Consider the following 22,078-nt stretch of genomic DNA (forward strand, 5'->3'; position numbering starts at 1 on the left):
CATAGTAAGGGTTTGTATTAGACTTGAGGTCCCTTTAGATATAGCAATCACATTCTATAGTTAGATGTCTGTGAACTTACATATGGAGAAAGGTTAATGATCAAGTGGTCTAAATAGTCTCACCTTGGCTGTGGTTCCCAGGTAATATCTCATTAGGGGAAAAAAATCAATATTCACATTTTTTTTTCTTTGAAGTACTATGCTATCTACTGGTTCTTTTAAAATATATATGCATGTACATATATATAACTTTATATATCATATTTCAAGGGAAATTCATATAGTCTTAGGAGCAATAGTTATCAAATTCAAAGTTTGCACCATTAAAATATTAATGGTTTATTTTTCTAACAAAAGCAATTAAGATTTTGATGCTGAAAATCTTCAAAAACACAGAAAGCACAGGAAATATCTTTTTTTTTTTTTTCATTAAAACATGAGCAAGCAAACGAAAACACACAAACAAATTTGGACCTGTCTTATCATGACTGCTGCTAAGGTGGTCCAGCTGGGTTTCCCTGTAGCCAGAATCTGGTCCCCTATGCTCATTCTTTCAGGAAGGAGGTGTGAGTGCCTGATTAGCTGTGTCTTTATCTTTCATCCTCACTGCAATTGGATCTCACTTACCCAGTCTCTGACACTTATGTCTTGAAACAACTATTAGAAATGTGGTGATGGAGTATTGACTTACCTGGCACCTAAGTCGAGGTTAATCCCTTTTGAAAGCTGGTTGTATAATCTGTGCCTGGGCAGCCGTGGCTCTGGCACATTTAGTTAAGACACTAACACTAACATCTAGATGTTGGTTCAGGCATTTGTATTCAACACCTGGATAGGATTCTTCAACTTTGGTCTTTGGGTCTAAAGAAAACCCCTATCTACCTAAAGCTCATAGTTGCTTGAGATTTGGTGTGGGAGGGCAGAAAGGGAGGAGTGAAGGGAATGACTGTTGGTTCCTTAATCAATAGAGGCTGCCACAACAGGATTCCTGAGCTAAAGGAAGTTTGAAAATTTCAGACCATATTGATCGCAGGTGAGAGACACCTTACGGGCCAAATCTTCCTATCCATGTATACACTTGAGTGATGGACACACATACCTCATGTTATTGCACTTTGCTTTATTGTGCTTCACAGATTTTTTTTTTAATTATATCTGTTATGGTGATCTTGTGATAAGTGATCTTTGATGTTTCTATTGTAGTTATTTTGGGACACCACTAACTGTGCTCATATGAAATGGCAAACTTAACTCTTAAGTGTTGGGTGTGTTGTAACAATATATCGTGTGTTTCGAAGTAGCTAGAAGAGAGGACTCGAGATGTTGCCAACACAGAAAGGATAAATACTTGAGGTGATGTGATGGATACCCTAAATACCTGACTTGATCATTCATTATATTATACATATTGTGCATGTAACAAAATATGAAATATCACACATACCCCATAAACATGCACAAATACTATGTATCAATAAAAAAAAATGTGGTTATTCAAAAGTAGGTCCAGCCTCAGGCATGGTTAATCGGGCTCCAGCTCCTTTGCTCTGAGGTTCTCTTTATTCTCTGCTTTTCCACGTATCAGCCTCATTTTCAGGCTGACTCTTCTCATGGTCACAAGAAAGCTGCTGTAAACCCTGGGGCTGCAGCCTCCCCATTCACCTATGGGATGGAAACTGCTGGTTCCCACAATCAGAGAACAAGTGTCCTGAGGTTTGCTCTGACTGGACTGGTGCAAACTGCAAACCAAGCACAGCGGCAGGTGGGATAAGACAATAAAGATTGCCTTAGACCAGCAGGGCCCTCCTCTGAAACTGACGATGGGGTCAGTCTCACCTAAACCCCATGACTGCTGTACAACAAAAGAAAATCTGAAATTAATAATAGGGTGGAGGGGGAATGGATCCTGGGAGAACAACCAACAAATGTCCACAGTCTTTTGGGCTCTGGGTAAGGCTTCCTGAGTGGGAAATCCCTGGGAAAGTAGAATGTTCCTTACCAATGGAGACAAAAGATTCCCATCAGCCTGGTCAGGTGTCAGGGGCTGGGTGTCAGACATTTGATTAAAGAAAATAAATAAATGGGTATTTCTTGTGAAAAAAAATGTTGTGTCTATTCTTACTGCTCCACTGATTGGCCTGTTCTCCAGTCCCTCTCCCTCTACTGGAGCCTCCCTATTCCCTGAGATACAATAATATTCAAATTAGGCTAACAAATGACTTACAGTGGCCTCTAAGTGTTAAAGTGAAGGGAAGAGTCACATGTTCCTCCCTTTAAATCAAAAGCTAGAAATGATTAGTGAGGAAGCCATGTTGAAAGTTGAGACAGGCCAAAAGCTCTGCCTCTTGTGTCAAACATTTAGCCAAGCTGTGAATGCAAAGGAAAAGTTCTTGAAGGACATGAAAAATGCTACTCTAGCGAACACATGAATGATAAGAAAATGAGACAGCCTTATTGCTGATAGGGGAAAGTTTGGGTGGTCTGGGTAGAAGATCAGTTCAGCCACAACATTCCCTTAAGCCAAAGCCTAATTCAGAACAAGGCCTTAACTCTCTTTAATTCTGTGAAGAGCGTGTGTAGTGCATGCTACAGAGAAATCTTTCATGAAAGAGTCAATGGATATGGCAAACCTCATTGCTGTCTTATTTTAAGAAATTGCCACAGCCACCCCGACCTTCAACATCCAGCACCCTGGTTAGTCAGCAGCCATCAACATCAAGGCAAGTCCTTTCAGTGGCAAAAAGATTACAACTCACTGAAGGCTCAGATGATTGTTAGCTTTTTTATTATTATTATTTTTTATTTTTTCATTTTTTAGTAATAAAGTATTTTTAAATTAAGGTGTGTACATTGTGCTATTAGACATAATGCTATTGCATGCTTAGTAGACCACAGTAGAGTATAAACATAACTTTTATGTGTTTGGGAAACCAAAAAATGTGTGCGATTTGTGTTATTGCAGTGGCCTAGTACCCAACCCACAATACTGCCTATGCATGTCTGCATTCCTCTCATCTCCTATCAGTGCACTTCTCACTCTAACCAGCACCTCTTTCCATTCTTCTTGAACCCTTGCATCAGAATGATGCTCTGGTTCTCTTAATTTTCCCTGGAAAAGAGATGCTTTATCTGTAACTCTACTATGAATCAAATGGAGATAAGGAATAGGTAGGAGCTGTGGCTCTCATTTATTTCGCTGCTATTCCAACGTGCTTAAATTTTTTAACCCTTCTGCCCACTCACTATTTGCTGGTTACAGAGGTTGGATGCACATCTGTCCTGTGCAAACACATGAATACACGTCATATAGTCACTCCCCAGCTCTGCATACTGAGCTCAAAGAATTTCAGAGCTAGAAGGAAGCAATACAATTTTAAGCTCTGAATTTGCAGTTGAAAAATCAAGACCCAGAGAGACTGGATGTATTGCCCAACACCATATAGCTGCTTACTGCAGATCTAAGACTAGAACCCAGGTCATTTATTTCCTAGGATCCTGCTACTTCCTCCAGAAAGGATGGTCCGAGACGCCAACAGCAGCTGGATGTTCTCATCAGTCCTCCTGGTTCTGTTCTGCTCTGAAGTTGTCAGAGGTGTGGAAACATTCTCTGATGAGCCACTGGTTCCCACAGCTGATATTCTAATATTTAAGAAAAGCCACTATTATGAGGTATTTCCTGAAACTTAGCATGGTTACTAAATAGACCTGTAGCACTAATATTTACATAGTAACCAGTGGCTTACAGAAGAAAGTATATGCAGACAAAAGTTACTTTGCTATGACACCAATTAATTCTTTCTGTTTCTCATTTTAGTTTTTAAAAATCTCAAAAAGCAAATGATTCTTGCTCATTTCGTTTCAGTTTTCTTGTCTATAAAATAAAGCAATATGAGATGGTCTCTAAGATCCTTTCAAAACCTTCAAAACGTGGATATCTGCATTTGGGTTTTCTGAAGAGCTAAGATTTGGGTACTTTGCCTTAATTTTGAATACTTCATAATGAAGCCTTTCTAAAGTATTCTCCCTCACCTGCTGTCATGCACAGTGTAGGCAGAACACTTTGAATCTTTTCTTGGTGGGCTAGGATCAGGTGTAGGGGAACACCCATGGGGCTGAATTCTGCACCAGTGGCGATGTCCTCAGGGATTAAAACAATATTCAGACCACTGGCTTTTTGAGTTATTTTATCAGAAGTGATATAATTTCTGAAAAAGCAGAACAACAAGAAGAAGATAAGTGAAAAAGGCTCAAAGGCCGCTAATGAGTGGGAAAATTGGCCAGTGGCTAAAAGCCAAGTGCCTTCTTGCAACTAAAATGCCTTCATTATTTTTTCTGCCACTGAAGGAGGTAGAACAGAACATTTATACTTACCACCTGAGCAGCTTTCTGACTGGAAGAAATGTGAAGAGGCAGACACATGTGAGCTTTAAAGGGTAGGGAGCCGTCAGGAGGATGATGGTTGCCTCCAGGGTGAAGAGGCTCCTAGGGGTGAACGGCTTGTTGTCCAGTTATATTGTCAACCAGGGTTTGTGACAGCCTGGCTCACTCATGTAGAATGTTTATACATGATATAATTCACAGGACTCTAAGTTCCCAAATATCCTCTGCCATCAACAGTTGATTCTAATCTCTTGTTCTAGGAGCTGCATGACCTCCTCCCACCACTCCTGATGTCACTTGTGTGAGGAAATGACTTGATATGCTCTCTCCTTAGCAGGGGGTTGGGAGGGGTGGACACTGAGGACCAGGACAGCAAAAGATTACCCTCTAGTCATATCTCAAATCTGTATCTGTCTGTGACACAGCCAATCCACTCGACCTAGTTATTTTCACAATTTCACGTTAGCTCCAGTTATAGAAGCTTGAAAACATTAAAGATATTCTTTACACTCTAAATAGAAAACAAATATGTAAAATGCATATTTATATGCAATATATACACATTTAATGTGGGTATCTCTATCTATCTATCTATCAATCAATCAATCAATCAATCACAGACAAAGGTAGAAGCGGAGATGCAAATTCAAGAAGCCCAGAGACATTATTCTATGTCCTTTTTACTACTTTCCACAAGTAATGATCTACATCTCCATAAGTCTTCCTTGTTTTGGGAGTCTGAACTGTGCTTTTAGAGACCCTCACTCTGAGGAGACTAACTTTAAGTTTTTATTTATATTTATTAACAAGAACATAAAAGCACCCTACCGAGGACGTCTGAAAACTAAAGTTGAATGCAGTGTTCCACACCCAGCCCCTGCCTGCTTGGTTGCAATAGTCACTTGTGGTCTAGTTTACGTAATAGCTAGAGAGGTTAGCATCCCCTTTGACAAGGGTGGAAGAGACCCTTAGGCCTGACAAATAAAATAAAAAAATAGCTGTAAAACCAGTAAAGATTGTACTAAATGCTGTCTCGTGAAAAAATAAAAATAAAAAAAGGATATAAAGAAAAGCCGGAGCATTCTAGCCAGTTGTCTAATTCTGGAAAATCATATAACTTCTCTGGGTCTTGTTTTCTGTGTCTATAAAAGGAGCTTGGAATTTTCTATGATTCTAAGCAGCTGGGCATTAAGCTTATCGACGACCACACCTGTGGCACAAACGTGTTTTTGGAATAGTAGTAGGTGCTGAATTTGTCAGAAATTGTTTGAATGAGGAATGGATGGATAGGGCGACTTCTGCCCATCAAGCCAGAAAAAGTGTGTTGACTTTTGTCACTTGAAGGCGCCTCATTAGTGTATCAGAGACTAAGCCTGCCCGCTAGCTTTGCCATGGAATCAATCTCATTCTGGGGCATGGTCGAGATCATACCGTGTAAGTAGTAAGGGAGCAGGACTACATTTTTGCCAAGGGGAACCCAGAGCAGTGTTATGCTGCCTTCACTGGGAGGTGGAAAATTCCATTGCAGTGAGCAAGACCATCTCTCAATGCACAGGATCCACTTTGAGTCAATTTCCAGGTACCCTCCTTTGTTTGATCAAGTTTGTTAAAGAGCCTCTTCCTTATGATTTGGCTTGCTGGCTAGATCCATCTACAGGGAGAGAAGAAGCTGGAGTATTTTTGTTTCTGTGACAGGTATACCTCACTGTAAATTTTTAAAAAGAAGAGTAGATTGTATTAGCATGGAGAGGGAATTTAAAGGGATAGAACATACTAGAGAAATATTGAAGGGTAGAGGAGTGGCAGAAAACTGGGCCAAAAGGGCATCACTTTGTAACCCTTAGAGAAATTTCATAGGGCATGGGAATACAAGTTGGAGGTTATTAGTATGTCTGTGTTGCTGGCTTGTCCATACAGACTTCGTGCAAATATCAACAGTGGATTTGCTTTATAATTAAGGTGGAATTTTGCAATTCACCTATAATAAAGAATGTGAGTAGTTTATTAAAGATTGGTTTGTATAGTGAATAGTATTTATTGCAAATAAATAAAAAGCACAGTGGTCACACACAGAATGAGTAATAATCTGTTTAAAAATGGAGCTAGCATGAAATTGCTGAAGACATACCTTGATCGAGCATTATAAAATCTCTTCTTTATGGAAATATCTCTGTATTTATAGATTGACCTACTTCTATATACTTCTAGTTGGACTTGTACTAATGATGAAAGAACTTGAACATTTCAAAAGCTGAACAGTTTTACAGTGACTTCTGACAAGATACAAAGCATTTAGTAGTTAAGGGGGGATATATACTTCTTAAAGGTCATTTTTAAGTGTATTAAAACCGTTAAATAAGTGTGTAGATTGTATCCGTCTCTTAAACCCCAAACTAAAAATCTTCAGGAAGCATAAACACAAATTCCCTCAATCAAAAAAAGGCTGCTTAGCAGACTAAAAAGAATATAATTAAAGAAGCCCATTTTAGGCATATATGCAATTATTTTAAGATATGTTTATAATTTGCATTTAGTAGCAAGATCGGGTTATAAAGCGTACAACGTACCAACCTTAGTAATCACATTAACAGAAATAAAATGTCTACAAACTTTAGAAAGTTGATTAGTAATCTACATTTTGTACTAATTATGGAGGGCACATTATAGGTTATAAATACACAAGATAAAAATCCCAGGTTTCTGAGTGCAAAAAAATAAACTTTCATATATTTTGACAAGCATTGCATGGTCTGAACTATTTATAATACTTTAGAGTGTACTAGCACTTTTTTGGTAATATAAAAAGTAATAGAATCTTAGTAATATGAGGTCCCACTAGAGATATTTGCTATTAAATTGTTGCTGAGTGTGCTGAGGTTTGGGGGAGAATTATCGAGTTTGCAGATTAGCAAAGCAGGTTCTGGCAATGTTTTAAAATTGAATCAGTGATGCTTTAAAATGGGGTATATTTTAAGGATTCACAATAAGAATTTTAAAATAGATGAAAAGATGGGTTTATTATCATCAAGCAGTGTATGTTAATTAGTGTCTTTATGCAAACTAATTTCATGTTTGTCTACAGCTTTAAGTATATACAACAAGCAAAGGGTTAGGGGTGAGGCAGAGTTCAGGAAAGACTAATTGAAAATGAGAAGTGACATTAATTTTAAATAAGTGCTTTCCCATTTTCTGCTTTCTTTTTATTTTTTAAAAAAATCTTTCCCTTTCTACCGTTAGCAGAGCTGCAAGCACAGGATGGCCCAATTTTGTGAAATTAGGCTTTTGCCTGTGTTTCTAATTCAGAATTTGATGTACTTTAAATGTGCCCCCTGAGTGTTGCAGCTGAGAGTCCGCTTCTCTCCTGGGTACTGTAATCTTGGTGGGGTCACTAAAAGGAGGTACATGTCACAGGTAACCTTCTGCCACTGGCTATGGGGAAGCTTTCTTTTGTGTTCTTTCAGATTTGAGTAAAGTTGCCAAACATGAGAAAGCTGCTTGATGATGGCAGAATTGTTAAGTCTACTCTCTTAACCGTGTCCACCAGTTTACCAATGAAAAGGTCAGTGGCATGGAAAGAGGAATTCTTTACAGCTGCCAAACAACTGGTTTAATTCACTTGTGTTCCACCCTAGAAGTGCTCATGGTGAGGAGACAGCTACTGGAAGGTCAAGAAATAAATCCTAGTAGTTGGGTAGTCATAATTTTCAACAATCATCTTCCATTTATTTTGAAGCAATTATTTCAATCTGAATTAGTTATTAAGTCACATATAAGGTAGGTAGTTAGCTTGTGTGATATAATGATTCAAAGGTAATTTGTAATTAATTATCATGAAATACCTTTACTAAAATTAAACTAATTTTTATGGTACTAGTAATATTACTATACCTATTAGAGGTGGGGCCTTTATTCACTATCAAAATTAAAGTTACACTAATAACATTAACATTAATAACAGTTAATAACATTAACTTTTGTTACGGGATAATTTTAGATTTGCAAGGATCCTGAGAAGTTATCCAATGTAGCTTTTTACCTTCAGAGAGAATTAAGCTAAAGCTCCACCTCTTCCTTGAAGATGATTCCTTCTGCCCTAAACCTTGGAGAAGCTTTTCTTCCTTTGAATTCTGTGCTGTATCTGTGCTGGACACTTGGAATTTAGCATTGATTACTCTGTATTGCAATTTGATGCATGTGTCCTGTCTCCTGAACCAAAGTGTCAGACCCTTTCCAATTAAAGACTGGAATTGAACATTTTGGCCCACTTCCTGCATGTCCTAAGGCAGTGGTCTATCGTGGAAGATGTTTGGTATGCACTGAGGAGATTGATCTAAATTTATCTTGGAAATCATGTTAGTCCTTAACAATCTTCTCTTGGTATTTGATCAACAACTTGAATTAGAAAGTATCAGAGATGTTTGGGACATTAGGTATATTCTAATTGAACCCCCATTTTACAGATCACAAAACTGAGTAAGGGCCAGAGAGCAAAATCAATTGCCTAAGACACATTGCTAGTTAGTCAACAAGAACCCTCTTTTTAGGATGCCATCTGATATTAATACCAATGCGTATGCCCTACATTAGGGTCTAACTTCACAGATGGACTCTTCTCTCCTTAGGTTTGCTCATTTGAATGAATGAATGGTTCCTTATAAATGTCTGAAGTGCCAAACCAATGTTCTTTCTTTGTATATTCATAGATTAGCAGCAGCTTATAATGCTGAAGATACATTCTAATACTAGCCAGTGGCCCTGTAACCTAAATTTACAACATCCAAGTATTCTGTATTCCCTTGAACATGTGATTTTTTTTTTTCCCCTTTGAATTCTATGTTTTTTGGATTGCTCATGGTGGAAGGTTTGGGACATAAATCATCATCATTTGCTACTGATCCAATTTGGGAAAACTAGGTCAGTGAATTGTACATCTGTATTAGTTGGTGTGGAAGGACCATTTTAAGCATTCTCAGACATGTAGCTAAGGAAGTCTGGGGCTCTCTGACATTACATAATTTCTCTGCTAAACCAAAGATCTCATTGAGTTTGCTGTTCAGCCATGTCTTATGTTGGATTATGGGTATATTTGTTCAAAGCTCAGTTTCATCATTTGTCCAGCTTCACAGTAGTTTCCCAGATAGGGAGGCTACCTTCCAGGCTTGGCTGGTTTTTCATACATTGCTGGGAGAGTTTTCAGTGAATGAATACAATGTAGAGTTTTCATTTGTCACAGATGTTATCTGATTTCTAATTTTTGTTCAAATCATTTTAAGGAAAAGCACCACCCAGTTTCTGTGACCAACTTTTAAAAAAAGATGAAAAGATTTTCTCAGCATGAATAATAGCAACAAGCACATGACGGTCTAAGCTTTTGAACTCTCAGACAGCTGGAGTGCCTAGAATCGGAGTGATTTTAACGACTGGAGTGCACGGTGAGAGTGTGATCAGAGTAGAGTGTGTGATCTTAAAAAGTCCTGGTGTCATGTGGGGAGTTTCCATTCCTCGACTAAATAGACTTTCTGGTTTGAAATTAGTGTCTCATCATGACAAACAGGACCATGTGTAGGGAGTTTGTCAGAGGCCTTTCCTGTCATTTGAAATGTGCCCTTGGTTTTGCTTCCCCTAACCCCAGTGCCTTGGAATGCTGTTTGAATCTGGGGATCAAGTGATTCTAAAGTCTCTCCAAGAAAGGAGAATTCAATGAAGCATTCAGCAGCAAAAACTTGGTTAAAAGTGCAGCCTGTGTCAGCACAGGAATGAACTGGAAACAGACTGTGAAAACCTCACCTGTGATCAGTATCACACCCAGACAGTTGGAGACATCAGGAGGAGATGGTCTGTGTTTTCACTGCCTTGTTGCAGGCAGTCATGAGAGTGACCGGAGGTCACTGTGACTTGTAGTTGTAGACCCCATTTACTTTGCGGAGAGCAGGCTGAGAGGCTAAGTTCTGTGGTCTGTTGATTATTTTACCTTGGCTTTTCATAACCTGGCAGTTTCCAAAAATAGTTTGAGGACTAACAGAATTGCTAACTCCCTCCCACTCCACTCCCACAATGACAGTGAACACAACCAGTCTCTTTTTTCCTTTGTTTCATACGAGAAGGGAAATGTTTATACTGTAATATGAGAAGACTATAATCGAAAAATAAAATCTTTCTTAAGAAAATCCCCTCATTTTGCTCTGGACCTGTGAAAATGTTTGCACAGACCTGCCTTTGGGAAATCACTTCTCTAGGGTGAGCAACATTATGAAATTCCCTCTGTGTGGCCGTAGCATAGCTTTGTTCCTAGCTCAGGCTAACTTTCTTTGTGCTTGATGCTTTTTTAAAAATTCTGGTTGAATGTCACTTAGTACTGGCTGAAACCTTGTCTAGTAGTTTTGGTAGATGCTGCTGGTATTAACATAATTCATTTATTCCACTCGCTTATTTAACAAACGTAGCCAGACCCAGGCTATGTACTGAAGAGATAAAAACAAAATGAACTCACTATTCTCAAGGAGCTTGAAACTCCTTTTCAAGAATCTGTTATTTAAACATTTTAAAAAATCTCTTTTTGTGCCATGAGGGCTTTTATAGAACACAAGCAGAAATTGTGAAATGAGTATTTATCTATAGATCCTAAATAAAGGTTTATTGGAGAAGAATTCTCTCTCTACCTCTTTTTTTCCTCTGTGCTATTCAAAGAAACCTTGTTTTTGATAAAGTAAGGTAGAAGTTAACTAGATAAAATTCTGACAATGAAATTTAAATTACAGGATCCATGTGATTTTGGGGCATCAAAAACCAAGGAACATCTAGAATGCGCCCAGCCCATGGAATCTATTCCTTTGATCTACTCAGCTCACCAAGATGATTGTTCAGCCCTCCCCCACTTTCTCTCAAAATATCTCAACTACTAACAGCAGCAACAATAAATGGAAAGGAAAGGAGGAAAGAAGAAAAATCTCCTTAGGGGCATAAATTATTTTAATTTGCTTTCTGCAATGATGAAATTAAGAAAGCACTAAATAGCTACATTACTTTGCATTGGGTAAACCCCCAGGCTTCAATTGCTGGGTAACATTTCTTGCAGCTGATGAGGCTAAGAAACTAGTTTTGCTTTGAATAGATTGGTGTGTATTCAGAATCCTACTCAGTGAAATCCAGTTGTTTGTAAGCTTAAAATTGTAAGGCTGGCCAGGCACGGTAGCTCAAGCCTGTAATCCCAGCACTTTGGGAGGCCGAGATGGGCGGATCACGAGGTCAGGAGATCGAGACCATCCTGGCTAACACAGTGAAACCCCATCTCTACTTAAAAAATACAAACAACTAGCCGGGCGAGGTGGCAGGCGCTTGTAGTCCCAGCTACTTGGGAGGCTGAGGCAGGAGAATGGCGTAAACCCGGGAGGCAGAGCTTGCAGTGAACTGAGATCCGGCCACTGCACTCCAGCCTGGGCGACAGAGCCAGACTCCGTCTCAACAACAACAGCAACAACAACAACAACAAATTGAAAGGCTTTGTATGTATTTTTTTGAAATCAGGACCCATTTCAAAGGCGTATTACTCACTGGATAAATTGCTGGTTCACAGTTCCAAACCAAAATCAAAGGGGTCTTCAGGCAACTTTGACACTGTCAAGTACCTGGAACTGTATTGCTACGTGATGAGCACTAAGTAAAGGTTTGCTTAATGAATGAAGGCATGGATTCAATTAATGATCATATCAGCTAGCATTTGTATATTGCTTTATAAGTTGTAAAGTGATTTCACATTTATATTCACTATAACACTTTGAATAAAGAAGAAATTAACTTCACATGTTGGATTCTGCTTTAAAGCTTTAAAGCCACTGATACATCCTTGGCTTACTTGAATATTAATTATTTAATTAATAAAGTAAAAGCTAGGGATCAAAACAGTGGTTTAAAAGATTATGCTACTATTATTTTTATACAATGTGGGGCAGAGTTGATCCTTAAACCAGAATTCCACCTCCAATTAATGTTTACTGTCGTGTGGTTGTGGTATGTGTGTGTGTGTGTGTGTATACACAGGCGTGTATACACTAGCTTTTCTATTCTCCCCAGAAATGTAACCAAAATATCTAGAGAGAAACAATCAAGTATTTATACCAGAGCTTTGGTGCAAGTAGCTAAGATAGCAGCCACTGACCCAACTGGACAGTAGCCTTTTATTTTTTCCTTATTTGGAATCATGGCCTTGACCCGGCTGAACGTCAGTAAAAGTAGTGTTGGGCAATGCTCCCAGATAATTCATCTAAGAACCCCAAAGCTGGCCATTCCATGCAAGTCTCCTTCTTTGCAAAGGCTGTAGATCACAGAAAGGCTTCCTTGAGAAATGAGAGGCAAAACAAATCAAATCAAAGCACAAAACAGATAGCAACCCACTTCGGGTTCCTGGACACACCAGCTCTCAATTTTGTTTCAAGAGCTCAGACGTCAGTCCTGATCATAAATTGCTGTAAATTCTGAGATTTCTAATAGAAAACAGTGGTTTGGCTACCTTAGCTAAGTATTACATGAGGCTTGGTGAATGTTGAGTTAGTAGTAAATTACTGAATTCCTTGTTTTTGTTGTTGTTCTTGTTGTTTATTTGTTTTCTTGGATAGCTTTATTTGTTAAATATATAGTAAAATGGTGTTATAATAAATTCACAGAGAGATTATAAAAAAAAAAGTTCCTGCATAAATTGCCAGGTATAGTGAGTCATGCCTGTTATCCCAACATTTTGGGAAGCTGAGGTAGGAGGATTGCTTGAGCCCGGGAGTTCAAGACCAACCTGGGCAACATAGTGAGACTCTGTTTCAAAAAATTAAAAAAAAAAAATAGCTGTGCATCGTGGTGCCCATGTGGTCCCAGCTACTAAAGAGGCTGAGGCCTATCCAAAAAACAGGCATAAGTTCTTGAAAAGATGCATTCCTATTTATGTTGATGTATCTTTCAATTCCTGCCTCAAATTCACTGAGTTCACAATCCTGAAGTATCCCCAGGCCACAGTCAAGCTCCTCAGGATCTTATTGTCTAAAATTAAATGCAAAGGAGACTAAAAAGAAAAGATTGAAAGAGAATTAGAAGCCAGGCGGTAGTCAGCGAAAAAACACTTGGACTTCCTAGAGACCTTTGTTTATCAAGATGCTCATGAAAATTGCCAAGAAAGCCATTTTAAAGCTCGTATCAAGAGGGATTGTGATTTAGTAGGAGCAATGTATAGAAGCAGGGGAGTTGGGTTTCAGGTTCCTGTTCTGCTGCCTAATTACTGAGTACCATTAAACAAATCACTTAATCCCTTTGAGCCTCAGTTTCCTTGTATGGAAATAGGTATGCTCATATGACAGACATCACAGTTTTTGTGAAGACAAAGATGAAATAATTACAGGAAAAGTCTTTATAAAGTGATGTCAAAACAGGTGCTATTACCAGTGGTAATATTTTTATAACAGTATTTTTTATTATAAAAATAATTTTCATTGCAGAAAAGTTTTACAGTTATGTGAGTTGTGCTGACCACACAACTGAGGGATTCTGCAGTATCTGCAGATCCTTAAATGTCAGAGCATCTGCCTGATGTTACTGGGATTTGCTGCCATGCCTGTTTAGAAACTCTGCTTTGGAGCTCTGGGTCACTACGGACTGCTCATAATGCTTACATTCCAGGGGCCACTTAAAGAGATTCCGCCGAAAGATTCCTTAGAAGTAACCCTACCAGCAAAATTCCAGATGCCTGTAAAATCTATGGCACAGCCTGTGTGCTGGAAAGAGACCACTGGGATAGAAATCAGGGGACAGAGCCTTAGTCTCAATACTCTGTTAACTCTTCATGGTCCTGGACCTCAGTTTTCTCATCTGCAAAACGACCAGTTTGAACTAGATATTCTTTGACGTAGATTCCAGGTACAGCGTTTATAAGTCTTTGCTCAGTGTGTTGTTTCAGTGGGCTCTTCAAGCACCAACAGGGGCCAGTCAGGAAGGTAGGACCTGCCTGATGTCAACTCAGGGCACGTCCCACAATATTTCCAGATGCCTTCAGGAATATGGAGGACCACTGTCACCCTGTGTCACCTGTAAGATGGGAGAAGGGAACCCAGTCAATAAAGATGAGGAGGGCCAGGCACGGTGGCTCACGCCTGTAATCCCAGCACTTTGAGGGGCCGAGGTGGGCAGATCACGGGGTCAGGAGTTCAAGACCAGCCTGGCCAAAATGGTGAAACCCCATCTCTACTAAAAATACAAAAATTAGCTGGGTGTGGTGACATGCGCCTGTAGTCCCAGCTATCGGGAGGCTGAGGCAGGAGGATCACTTGAACCTGGGAGGTGGAGATTGCAGTGAGCCGAGATCACACCATTGCACTCCAGTGTGGGCAACAAGAGCAAAACTCTGTCTCAAAAAAAAAAAAAAAAAAAATATGAGGAAACTGTTGCCCAGTTTCAAACATCTCCATTTTTCTCATTTCCCTGGGTGGATGGGAAGAAAACCATAAATATGTCTAGGAAGCCAGAAATATGAATTGGTTACAGATTATTTTCTCTAAGAGGATAATAATTAGATAGATTGAGTGTAAAAGATAGGACTAAATGGGTGGGGGTACCATAGAGAAACATCTGTTGGGAAGGACCAGAATTGCTTTTGTGTCTAATGGGAACAGAAATATGTTTCAAAGCATTTGAATGTTGCTTCAGACAATAGGTTTCAACCTATATGAAGCCCTTGGAGTATTCTGGAATGAGAAGTTTTTCAATGGAGTGTCTAAATGCTAACATACAGATTTAATGTTGGGGTTCTTCAATTCACAGCCAGTACCAGCCTTGACACTGATTAAAACAAACGTTTATAGGAGATTTGAACTTTGCTAGTATTTGCCCAGTCAGGGCAATTTATTGAAATTTTGGGTCAGCTTTTGTAATAACACAATAAAGAATAAAATCTTTTTCTCTTAAACTTGTCATCAAGAGTATTTGCTCTCAGAATGTTGTGTGAAATATTAAAATGTGATCCATTATTAAAATAAAATGGTTTTGCTTTCACTTTACTGTGAGAACGGTATATATCAAGCTCTGAAAGACTTGAGCACTAAAAAACAAGCGGTGATTAAAAAGGAATTCTTAAAAGCATAAGAAATCTAAAAAGTGGATTTCTTTAGAACATAATGAAATATAGGTTGAAAAGGTAACTTACCAAAGTGACACCGCTCTTATTACTGGAAGAGTCTTCGTGGGTGAATCAGTAATATATGATTTAAAAAAGATTAAAGGGAGGCTGATGTACTGACGTTAAATTCCACACAAATATTCTGGTTATTGAATCGTAATTTATTGTAGTTTTACTGGAAATTTTCTCCTCCTAGTTCTTAAAAGGTTTTCCAGGCTCAATTAGCACCTTTACTCCTAATAATCAATATTGATTTTACTGTATTCATTTTAGATTTTAAAAATTTTGCCTAAAACTCAAATCTTAACTATTTTTAAAGTAACATTTCATTAAAAAAAAAAAAATCAGGCTTACCGGGTAGGCTTTCATTGCCATCCAAAAAATGATACGTTTTCATTTACTTGAGGTGGGCTCTTAAATTCAGAAACGTAGTTACAGTTCTGGGTAATATGAGCTCTCTTTGGATTCAGAACTATTGACAAGATGTTAATCGAGAATATGTGCATCATTTTCCAGTATCTTCTTAAAATTGAGTGATTATTTTTAATAATACTGCAGATTTTGTTCTTAACCTGCCTATTCATCTCTGTACTTCAGTATACTCAGTGTGTCTAGGAGCTGGTTATGTTGGTTTCACAGGGCACATTGCCTGATGGGGGACCATGGAGGTTGCCCCCAGTGTGTTATGATATGTTCTCATGGGGAGAGTGAGCAACAGTCAAGGGCAATTCCTGTTCATTCAGTGTGCTGTGAAGTGAGCTGGAATTACCCGCTTTTCTATATTACTTGCTTTTTCCCTCAATTGACAAGCTTTCTCTGACAACATGGGACCCGTTGTGTCTGGAAAATAAACACTTCACCCAAACCTTTCCATTAACTCCTGTAAATTGTTTTGTGTAAATGTTTCCTGTGATTTTTCATGCAGCATTCAATGGCATCTTCTTTTGAAATGTAAAAGATTAGTTTTGTGGTTGTTTTTAGCATTCACTAGTAGAAAATTAAAAAGATTTCTAAGGACTACCTTTTCCAGTCACACATTTTACAAACATTTGAGCTACTACCTTGGGTTGGCCAGGAAATGTCTGCTGCCACATTAGCGATGTGATAATGGGCTTCACATATCACCTGGACATTAATAGAATGAACTCACTTACTGCTCCTGAAAGCAGCTTTGTTCTCAGCGGGTGTCCTGAAGGCACTGAATGAGCACAGTGGACCTTCTATCACAGAGGTGAGAGTCAGAAATAACCTAAACCCATCTTTATCTCTGGTGTGTGTGTGTGTGTGTGTGTGTGTGTGCGCGCGCGTGTGTGTGTGTGTTTCGTCTTTATTTAACAGGTCCACTGATATTTGATGGAAATGACCAAAATTCAGCTAGTTGCATAAAGTATTTCTGGGTCTCCAATCTGTTCTGATCTGTGACATGCAAAACTTCTAATGACTGGGGACCCCTAACTCAGCTGCAATAGCCCATCAAAGGTGCAACTTTATTCTCTCATAACAGCTTTGTAATGTGATCAGCAGACATATCTGCTAACTTTTCCCTGAGCTGTGCAGATGTGGCCGTAAAAGAGGCACTATGCCATTGTGTATTTCCTACTTTCCTTCAAAAATGAATTTGCTTTTTGATTGTGGCAGAACGGCTGCCATATACATTTTCCGTGTAATTTTTTCCATATAAATTAAGTGATCATCCACTTAAAGCCCAAACTATGAAAATTGGGAAATACAAAATAAGAATGATTGAGAATTATTATTAGCTTTATAGAAATGCCCTTTGCTTTGCAAAGGTATTTGCCATAGAATTCTATAAATAAAAGGCATCTTTTATGCATTTATGTCATTCTTCAATTAATCAAAATTAGTATTATTCTGATAGATACCAGTTACATAAATTAAAACATGGACATTATTAAATAGCCTTGTGATGTGTGTGTGTGTGTGTGTGTGTGTGGTTTTAAGGAGTGGAGAGTTTAATAGGCAAGAAAGATGGGCGAAGGCAGAAGATAGAAGCTCCCCCATTCAGAGACAGAGGGAGGGGGGCTCCAAAGCCCAGAGAGGGAACCCCGACTTTTTTTGGTTTTCGGAAAAGGTGTGCTGTATGATAGATTTATTTAAAACTTGGACACACCTTTTAACTTAAAAAAAATCAGGCTTTGAATTATTTTTTACAAAAATAAAATGTAAGGTTTCTAAATTTTAGTTGTGAGTTTTTAACCTATTTCTCCTCTGAGGAATATGGGCTCGTGACTAGCATATTTTCTTCATATCACATTCAAAGTCGAATCTGGTTTTTCTGGCAATCACATGGATAGGTGTAAACAGATAAATAGTCACCGCACTCCATTGACTGCCATGGCTCATTTTTCATCTTTTGAAATAAAAGCCCAGGAGAATTTTTGTCAGGATAAATTGGAGATTATAAAAAAGGTTTTGTTTTGAAGTAGCTACTTTGAGTATGGCAGATTCGTGAGAAATTTTCTTTTGCCTTTGATGCCTTTTAAGATCTAGAAGGCTCTCTACAAAATTAGAATTTTGGTTACAGAAAGAGTGTTCATCTAATCCTAAATTAAAGAACTGCTTTTGAGCCAGGGCTGGAGTGTTTTGGCTTTTGTAATTTCAGATATATTATCAAGTTTAACACTAAATTTAAACATTATAAATTAGTTGACTTTTCCCTTAATTAGCCACAGCTATGTTCCCATAGAAAAGCTGAAAATATGAAGTTACATTTTCCTCTAAAGGAGTCTAATTACATTATGATCTGGAATAATACCTCCTTAACGATTCTTTGAACAGTACTGCCTATGTTTTCTTCCACTATGCAGACTTTTCATAAATAACAGTCTACATCAAGACAAACAGTACATTCAGCAAGCTGGAGAAAGCAAATGAACCAACCCTCTGTATTCAAAACAAGCTTCTGTGGAATTCACAATAGATGTATACATTGTTCATTGGAGTATTTTAATATTTTTTCATACAATGCTATCCATCAAAACTCCAAAGAAGGCAAATTACTCACAAGGAAGAATATGAAGAAGCCCAGAAATACTGAGCTATGTACGATGACATCATGAGGCTAAAATATGCCACAAATACAATAATACTACTAATTACTAAAAAAGAAAATACAATCACCAGATCAGTGGTCGTATTAAAAATGGGCTTTCTTATTTAAGGCCAAAAAAAAAAAAGGCCCTATCCATTCTGATCTATCTTCCTTATTCAAAACAAAACAATGCTTCTAGAAAATCCCTCTAGACATTTTAAATCCTATATAAGATATCCTGGAATAAAAGAGCATTACATGGACTTCTGGATGGCACAGCTACAGAATTATTATCCATTGCACTGTAAGGAATGACTTCCCCTCCAGTCCAGGGTTCATTTTTTTCCCCCATAATCAATGTTTAACTCATCATAACAGCTTAGTGAGGCAGTGAGGCCAGATGTGTCAGTTTTACTTTTCCAAAGGAATTCTGTTCCGGGAATTACACTGAACATGGTGACATGCATTGCTTTTTAATACAAGTTTCTTTATTCCCGAAATTCAACTTTATTCTATATTTATTCATTTCTTTAAGGACTACTTGAGTTCACTAAAAATTAAATAAATAAAAATGCTTATACGTGCTACATGCCATGGACCTGTGGGCATAAATAACACGATGTGAATGCAGATACACATCCTTTTCCCATTTGTTTCCATTCTCGGTGCCAACTTTGGTTCAATAAACAATGACTTTCAACTTGGTATGAAGGAAGCATCTAGTACGTAATGCACAGAGCTGTGCCCCTCCAAAGAATGAAACCCTTCAGAATGGCTAAAGGTGAGAATAGAACTGAAGCTGTTGAGAGCAGAATACAAAACAAGAGCAGTCGCAAATTCACCTGAGGTGACGGCACAACAGTGGCTGAGTCAGGGAAATATTTTCAAGCAAAATATTTTGTTGATCACTTTTACACACATGACCGGTAATCAGTCTAGACGATATTTATGAAATGAGCATTGAAATGGTCACAGAACTGAGCAAGAACTGAGATCGGCTGATTCATTCCTTATGGCATATGTTCCTCAGCTTCTCCAGCAAGAAAATGGAAGCATTAATTCTTTCCACATTTCTCAAAAGCATGTTTCAAGGATTAAAGAATTCAAGGTGGCAAAGGATCAAATGACCGTTTATGTAGGACTCTTCCTAACCAGCAGGGCATCATGTAGTACACTGGAAGAGTTTATTTATTGAATCGCCAACTGAATTGGCCTCGGAGAGTTAATACAACATCCACGGTGACAAATTTACTCACTACAAATGAATTGCATTAGTTCCATTATTTGTAAAGCACTTTACCATCTGGGAAGAAAGTTGTAGTATAAATTCCATTCTTTTCAGTATCTTGGCTAAGGAGGTTCCAAGGAAACTAACTCAACATTTTATAAGCCAGAAAAGTGAGGTTTTTTTCTTCTATTAATTTGCTAAATGTTCTCTGCCCCGCGGTTTTAACGCAGGAAAGATGGCAGGTGACAGAGGGCGTGGGCAAAGGAAAAGAGGTGGTTTTGCAAATTTGGAGTTGATTCTGGCTTAAAGCAGGGGTGCCGAGTTAATAACCAGAAGAATCATTTAGTTGAGACTTACCTCCAGAGCAGAGAGCATCTCAAAATTTTAGCAGATTCAGCATAGTCTCAGAGTTCCAAAATCTTAGGTTCCTTTCCTCAAAGCATTTCCACAGAGACAATATTATGTAATGTCAGGTACCTATACTTGGAATTCCAGTGATCTGAGTTTGAGCCACAGTGCCATCATTGTTCACTGTTTGACTTTGGCCAAATTAATTTTACCTCTCTGAGCCTCAGTCACATTCCCTTTAGAATGGGAATAAGAATGTTACCATGTTAGAGGGTTATGGTAAGATAAAATACAATAACGCACGTAAGGCTTCTAGCATGGTACTTGTACATTGGAAACCCTCACCAAGTGTTCACTCTTATTGCTGTCATCAAAAGTGTGACCCCCAAGTGTCTGCTTCACTAGAAACAGTGCCTTGAGTGGTCTGCGAGAGTCCAGTAGACAATAATTCAACTCCCTGACATGTAAATAGTGAAGTATTGATATTTTTGTTGGCTCCTATGGACACATCCTGCCCATTAATTTTGAGCACTAACCTGTACCCATTCATCCATTCATTCAGAGAGCACTGAGTTAGGGCCTCTGTGGGCAGGTCCTGTGCTAGTCCATTGAAAAAGGGAAGGGAGATCCCGTCTTTTGGAAACGTGAAAATACGTAGAATTACTTTTAAAACAACATGAAGCACATTTGTGCATACAGATGAGCTAGTAATGATTTGATTGTTTGATCACAGCTAATACTTATTGAGATCTCATCAAAGGCTAGAGCCACTGTGCTAAGAGCTTTATGTAAATTATGCCATTTGATCCTTACAAGGATCCTGAAAGACCTAAAAGATGCTATTATTATTGTAAACTTCAAACCCAAGAATTCTAACTCCGGAGTCTGCATTCTTGACTACTACTCTAAACTGCCATCCTAAGAAAATATAGATTGCTAACCCAATCAGTATTGGGTTAATCTAGTACTCAATTAACCCAATACTGATTGAGTTAATCAGTACAATGCTTCTAGAAAATCCCTCTAGACATTTTAAATCCTATATAAAGATACCCTGGAATAAAAGAGCATTACATGGACTTCTGGATGGCACAGCTACAGAATTATTATCCATTGCACTGTAAGGATGACTTCCCCTCCAGTCCAGGGTTCATTTTTTTGCCCCATAATCAATGTTATTGAGTACTAGTTTGGTTAATTGAGTATTTTTCTAGTATAGCTTTTTTAGTATAGCCTGTCCTCCTTGAAGACTTAGACCTTATACTTTGCCACCATGCTGTATTGATCAAACACAGTTGCAACTGCATTTATTAGCAGTTATAACCCTGTACATTTTTATCTGCAATTTCCAGTGAATAGAGAGGCATTGTATGTTTTGTTATTTAGATCTCATGTTTCACCAACAAGACCACAAGGTTCTCGTTTATGTGATCCTAACTGGGAGGTCACTACTCTCCCCATTTTGCTGCTAAAGAAGCTAAGCCTTGGATAGAATCACTCCACTGATGAGCAAAATCAAGTATAGCTTGAACTCAGGTCTTTGACCCAAATAAATTATGAAATCATAGTTCATCTTTTAAAATTGGAGTAATGCATTTTATGCAACCAAAGCAAAAGTGACTTTAAATTTGATGACTGTTGGAACCATTGCATCATCCCTCTGTAGCCAGCTCATTTCTTGTTCATTCAGTCAAGATCACTGAGCTCCTCCCAAGTACTAAGCATTGTCAGGAAGGCAGAAATAAATCAGACACAGAGCCTGAGTGCAGAGAACTTATTTGAAAGAGGAAATGAGAATCTTCAATTAAAGACAAAATAAATAAATATACAGTAGAGGCCATAAAAGAGAAATCGAAGTTCAGGGGATGAAGGGAGTCTTTGCAGCTAGCTGACTTGCAGGCCCTGTCAAAGTGGTAGCTGT

At 38.4% G+C, this 22,078-nt stretch overlaps 1 long non-coding RNA gene across 3 annotated transcripts in view; it reads left to right on the forward strand.

Annotated features, from left to right (window-relative positions):
• Positions 1-22,078, forward strand: part of LOC102135057 (uncharacterized) — a 180,481-nt gene that overhangs the window by 25,449 nt on the left and 132,954 nt on the right. Inside the window, exon 3 of one of the 3 annotated variants that reach the window (XR_012421264.1) lies at positions 969-1,064. The exons of the other annotated variants lie outside the window; for them this stretch is intronic. This is a non-coding gene — a long non-coding RNA (uncharacterized lncRNA). Of the gene's footprint in view, positions 1-968; positions 1,065-22,078 lie in introns of those variants that run through there. 3 annotated transcript variants of the gene reach the window in all.

This window comes from Macaca fascicularis, chromosome 12, assembly GCF_037993035.2.
Source record: "Macaca fascicularis isolate 582-1 chromosome 12, T2T-MFA8v1.1".
Taxonomy (NCBI): domain Eukaryota; kingdom Metazoa; phylum Chordata; class Mammalia; order Primates; family Cercopithecidae; genus Macaca; species Macaca fascicularis.